Raw genomic sequence first — 6712 nt, 5'->3', positions numbered from 1 at the left:
GAGCCTGCCCTATCCTGTCTAAACCTGCCCTTGCAGAGTGATAAATAATATGTTTAACATCATGTTGACGTGATTGAATGTGATGAAGAAGGTAATAATCAGGATGCACTGAATAGATTCCCTTTACGATCAATTATTATGACCAGAGAGCAATGGCAAGGGAAAAATGCAGAACCTTTGTCCTACAAAATCTCACAAAACCACCCATTCTTTAAATCTCAGGTTTATACTCACATGTAAAAATAAATAAAAAATGCTTGTCCTACTACAGTACACCTAACACAGTCTAGAAATAGAATTGTTGTGATTGAGGCTGAGGGTCAAGAGTCACGATTGGTATGTGCCGTATTGACACTGTGTTATATAATTACTACTGCAGCTGAAGGTGAATGGAAAGTAAATGTTTTTTTCGGTGGTCAACGGCAGCTCAAACGTCTTCGGAATCAGGGTGTGGCTATGACCCGAAAGATGAAAGCTGACCGCTACCTCAAATCTACTGCCGATAATCTGAATAATCCCTCCAAATTTTGGCAAATAGTGAAAGGTTTGGAGTGCAAAAAAAGATGCATAACTTCCTAAACAACTGCTGGTAGACTCACAAGTGGTAACTGAGAAAACCTGTATTTTGAACTCTTTTAATCAGCATTTCCTTGACGCAGGCATATTATTTGATAGGGTTAAATGTCAAAATGAGCCCCCTGTGAAATGACCTGATACCCCTGTCTACTCCTTCTCCAGGTTCTCCTTCTCACCCTTTCTCTGTCTCAGAGGTGCGTAGAGCCCTGAAGGCAATTGATGTCAAAAAAATCCCCTGGACCTGATGATCTAGACCCCCGCCTACTACAACTGGCTGCAGACATAATCACTATCCCCTTAACATGCATCTTCAACCTCACCTTAGAATGGAATGAAATCCACAAACTATAGAAATCAGCATATTTGTCCTTCCTCTTTTGGAAGGAGGAGATCCCACTCTACTGAACAACTATCGGCCAATATCTAAATTGTCTGTTTTGGCAAAAGTAGTCCCTAGCCAATAAACAGCTTATGGTCTACCTTCAGGAAAACAACATTCTGAGTGGTATGCAATCAGGTTTCAGGTCAAGCCACAGCACTGTGACAGCAACCTTTAAGGTTTTGAACAATATCCACTGTGCCCTGGATAAGAAGTTACATTGTGTATCTGTGTTCATAGACTTTTGACATTGTCGACCTTACTGTCTTTGTGCAGAGATCGGGATTACTGGTCATGCTATGGAGTGGTTTGTGAACTACCTGTCAAATCAAACCCAGTGTGTTAAGGCAGATTGTTGTACACCATAGAGCTGCTCGGGTGTGCCTGAAGGATACATTTTAGGTCTTCTATTGTTTATTACCTATCCCTTATTTTACCAAGAACACATTATCATTTACAGCAATGACCTTAGGGAATGGTTACATGGGAGAGGAATGAGACAATTGGAAGCTGGGGATGATTAGGTGGCTATGATGGTATGAGGGCCAGATTAAGGAATTTAGCCAGGACACCAGGGTTAACACCCCTACTCTTAGTGCCATAGGATCTTTAACAACCACAGAGAATCAGGACACCAGTTTAACATCCCACCTGAAAGACGGCACCCTACACAGAGCTATGTCTCCAATCACTGCCCTGGCGCATTGGGATTTTTTTTTTTAGACCAGAGGAAAGAATGCCTCCTACTAGCCCTCCAACACCACTTCCAGCAGCATCTGGTCTCCCATCCAGGGACCGACCAGGACCAACCCTGCTTAGCTTCAGAGGCAAGCCAGTAGTGCGATGCAGAGTGGTATGCTGCTGACGTATTGAGACAGCTGTTGTACATTTTTATGCGGAAGACATTATTCTCTACTCTAGTGGCAGCAGTTTGACTTTGGCTATTGAAAGAGCTCAAACAGCTCCAACTCGTACAGATTCTGTTGAATGGGGTTAAAAGCTGTTTGAGCATTTTCAAAAGCAATAGCTCAAACAGCCTTTAACACCATTTAACAGAATCTGTACGAGTTGGAGCTTGTTCTAAATTCCTCAAAATCAAAATGCATGGTATTTTCCAATAGTAAACACTGAAAACCATGTCACTACCTTGGAAGGACATTCCATAGAGTTTGGATGAGGTGACAACTTGAGCTTCACTACCCATGTAGAGAACCTTGTCAGGAAACTCAAGTTGCTTATTGGGTTTTATTAACGGCACAAAGCTTTATTTTCCTTTGCCGACAAAAGGGATTGATTCGTTGTACTTTTCTTTCTGTGTTGGACTATGGTGATACTATTTATGTTCAAGCTCTACACTGAAGGCTCTTGACTCTGTATATCATGCATCCTTCGTTTTGTCACTAACCACAGATGTCTAACTCACCATTATGAACTTTACAATGCTGTCGGATGGACATCGATAGCAACACGCAGACTCAAACACTGGTACATTCTTATTTATAAGACCAGTTTAGGAAAACTGCCATTTTATCTATCGTCTCTTCTAGCTTGAAACGAAAACACATACTTGTACGTTTTCATCCTAATCTTGTTTTATGATAACAGTCCCGAACATTAGAACCGAGCATGGAAAAAAGTATTTTCATTACTCAGCCCCCCTGCTCTTGGAATTTCCTCCAAGCCAACCTAAAGCTACAGGACCTGGTCTCTAGAGGAGTTCAAAGGTCAAATAGATGGACAGGTTGGTTAGTTATGTAGCTGTTTCTAGTTGTCACCTGATATCACTAGTCAGCGTTGCCTTATGTAAGGAGGCATGTTGTTTTACTTGAAGTATTTTTGATACTGTAATGGCCCTGTAATTTCACGTATTGCACTATAACGTTTTTTGACTTGTGTCGTCTACTTGTTCTTTACTGGCGTGTTGCTTTTTATACTGATGTATCTTCATCAGACTAACCTGTTTAAATAAATATTAAATAAAACAAGTACTGGGGAAAGGCCAAGCCAGGGTCAGAGCAGGTATTTCAGGTATTGATTCCATATCATCACTGGACTATTATACTGTTTCTCTAACAGGAAATGGGTTGGGTCAGGGGCAGGGCTGGTATAACATTGGCCATAGCCCATCACAGTCTGAAAGAGCTGAAATATTCACGTACTTCCTCAATATTTGAATAAAGCATATTGAAGAGCATGGGTATTTAGTCGTATCTTCAGAGCCCTGAAATTCATGAAACGGAAATGGGCAAACAATTAATTGTTTAATATAATGACTTATGCTATGTTGGGCTGGGTTTTAAGAAAACACAATGAAGAACATTCAATAGGAAGTGATGCCTTTGGTGATCATTTTGACAGACAGCCAAGAGGAGAGGGCCACATCAGAAATGTATGGAATATAAATATATTTTAGCGGCCTCCCGTGTGGCGCAGCGGTCTAAGGCACTGGATTGCTGTGCTTGAGGCGTCACTACAGACCCGGGTTTAATCCCAGGCTGTGTCACAACCGGCTGTGACCTGGAGTCCCATAGGGCGGTGCACAATTGGCCCAGCGTCGTCTGGGTTAGGGGAGGGTTTGGCCGGGGGGCTTTACATGGCTCATGGCGTTCTAGCGACTCCTTGTGGCGGGCAGGGCACCTGCAGGCTGATGTCAGTTGAACAGTGTTTCCTCTGACACATTGGTGCAGGTGGGTGTTAAGAAGTGCAGTTTGGCGTGTCATGTTTCGGAGGACGCATTACTTGACCTTTGCCTCTCCTGAGCCCGCTGGGGAGTTGCAGTGATGAGACAAGATCACAATTGGGTATCACGAAAAAGGGGGTGAAATATATATATATACAGTTGAAGTCGGAAGTTTACACACACTTAGGTTGGAGTCATTAAAACTTGTTTTTCAACCACTCCACAAATGTCTTGTTAACAAACTATAGTTTTGGCAAGTCGGTTAGGACATCTACTTTGTGCATGACACAAGTAATTTTTCCAACAATTGTTTACAGACAGATTATTTCACTTATAAATCACTGTATCACAATTCCAGTGGGTCAGACGTTTACATACACTAAGTTGACTGTGCCTTTTAAACAGCTTGGAAAATTCCAGAAAATGATGTCATGGCTTTAGAAGCTTCTGATAGGCTAATTGACATCATTTGAGTCAATTGGAGGTGTACCTGTGGATGTATTTCAAGGCCTACCTTCAAACACAGTGCCTCTTTGCTTGACATCATGGGAAAATCAAAAGAAATCAGCCAAGACCTCAGAAAAATAATAAAGTCTGGTTCATCCTTGGGAGCAATTTCCAAATGCCTGAAGGTACCACGTTCATCTCTACAAATAATAGTACGCAAGTATAAACACCATGGGACCACGCAGCCATCATACCGCTCAGGAAGGAGATGCGTTCTGTCTCCTAGTGATGAACGTACTTTGGTGCGAAAAGTGCAAATCAATCCCAGAACAACAGCAAAGGACCTTGTGAAGAAGCTGGAGGAAACAGGTACAAAAGTATCTATATCCACAGTAAAAACGAGTCCTATATTAACATAACCTGAAAGGCCGCTCAGCAAGGAAGAAGCCACTGTTCCAACGCCATAAAAAAGCCAGACTACGGTTTGCAACTGCACATGGGGACAAAGATCGTACTTTTTGGAGAAATGTCCTCTGGTCTGATGAAACAAAAATAGAACTGTTTGGCCATAATGACCATTGTTATGTTTGGAGGAAAAAGGGGAAGGCTTGCAAGCCAAATAACACCATCCCAACCGTGAAGCACGGGGGTGGCAGCATCATGCTGTGGGGGTGCTTTGCTTTGAAGGAAAATTATGTGGATATATTGAAGCAACATCTGAAGACATCAGTCAGGAAGTTAAAGCTTGGTCGCAAATGGTTCTTCCAAATGACCCCAAGCATACTTCCAAAGTTGTGGCAAAATGGCTTAAGGACAAAAAAGTCAAGGTACTGTAGTGGCCATCACAAAGCACTGACCTCAATCCTATAGAAAATGTGTGGTCAGAACTGAAAAAGCGTGTGCGAGCAAGGAAGCCTACAAACCTGACTCAGTTACACCAGCTCTGTCAGGAGGAATGGGCCAGAATTCACCCAACTTATTGTGGGAAGCTTGTGGAAGGCTACCCGAACCGTTTGACCCAAGTTAAACAATTTAAAGACAATGCTACCAAATACTAATTGAGTGTATGTAAACTTCTGACCCACTGGGAATGTGATGAAAGAAATAAAAGCTGAAATAAATCATTCTCTCTACTATTATTCTGACATTTCACATTCTTAAAATAAAGTGGTGATCCTAACTGACCTAAGACAGGGAATTCTTACTATGATTAAATGTCAGGAATTGTGAAAAACAGACTTTAAATGTATTTGGCTAAGGTGTATGTAAACTTCCGACTTCAACTGTGTGTGTGTATGTATATATACAGTGGGGGAAAAAAGTATTTAGTCAGCCACCAATTGTGCAAGTTCTCCCACTTAAAAAGATGAGAGAGGCCTGTAATTTTCATCATAGGTACATGTCAACTATGACAGACAAATTGAGAGAAAAAAATCCAGAAAATCACATTGTAGGATTTTTAATGAATTTATTTGCAAATTATGGTGGAAAATAAGTATTTGGTCACCTACAAACAAGCAAGATTTCTGGCTCTCACAGACCTGTAACTTCTTCTTTAAGAGGCTCCTCTGTCCTCCACTCGTTACCTGTATTAATGGCACCTGTTTGAACTTGTTATCAGTATAAAAGACACCTGTCCACAACCTCAAACAGTCACACTCCAAACTCCACTATGGCCAAGACCAAAGAGCTGTCAAAGGACACCAGAAACAAAATTGTAGACCTGCACCAGGCTGGGAAGACTGAATCTGCAATAGGTAAGCAGCTTGGTTTGAAGAAATCCACTGTGGGAGCAATTATTAGGAAATGGAAGACATACAAGACCACTGATAATCTCCCTCGATCTGGGGCTCCACGCAAGATCTCACCCCGTGGGGTCAAAATGATCACAAGAACGGTGAGCAAAAATCCCAGAACCACACGGGGGGACCTAGTGAATGACCTGCAGAGAGCTGGGACCAAAGTAACAAAGCCTACCATCAGTAACACACTACGCTGCCAGGGACTCAAATCCTGCAGTGCAAGACGTGTCCCACTGCTTAAGCCAGTACATGTCCAGGCCCGTCTGAAGTTTGCTAGAGTGCATTTGGATGATCCAGAAGAGGATTGGGAGAATGTCATATGGTCAGATGAAACCAAAATATAACTTTTTGGTAAAAACTCAACTCGTCGTGTTTGGAGGACAAAGAATGCTGAGTTGCATCCAAAGAACACCATACCTACTGTGAAGCATGGGGGTGAAAACATCATGCTTTGGGGCTGTTTTTCTGCAAAGGGACCAGGACGACTGATCCGTGTAAAGGAAAGAATGAATGGGGCCATGTATCGTGAGATTTTAAGAAGCATTTCAAGGTCCTGGAGTGGCCTAGCCAGTTTCCAGATCTCAACCCCATAGAAAATCTTTGGAGGGAGTTGAAAGTCCGTGTTGCCCAGCGACAGCCCCAAAACATCACTGCTCTAGAGGATATCTGCATGGAGGAATGGGCCAAAATACCAGCAACAGTGTGTGAAAACCTTGTGAAGACTTACAGAAAACGTTTGACCTGTGTCATTGCCAACAAAGGGTATATAACAAAGTATTGAGAAACTTTTGTTATTGACCAAATACTTATTTTCCACCATAATTTGCA

The sequence above is a fragment of the Coregonus clupeaformis genome, chromosome 21 (assembly GCF_020615455.1).
Source record: "Coregonus clupeaformis isolate EN_2021a chromosome 21, ASM2061545v1, whole genome shotgun sequence".
Taxonomy (NCBI): domain Eukaryota; kingdom Metazoa; phylum Chordata; class Actinopteri; order Salmoniformes; family Salmonidae; genus Coregonus; species Coregonus clupeaformis.
This window is presented reverse-complemented; position numbering follows the sequence as displayed.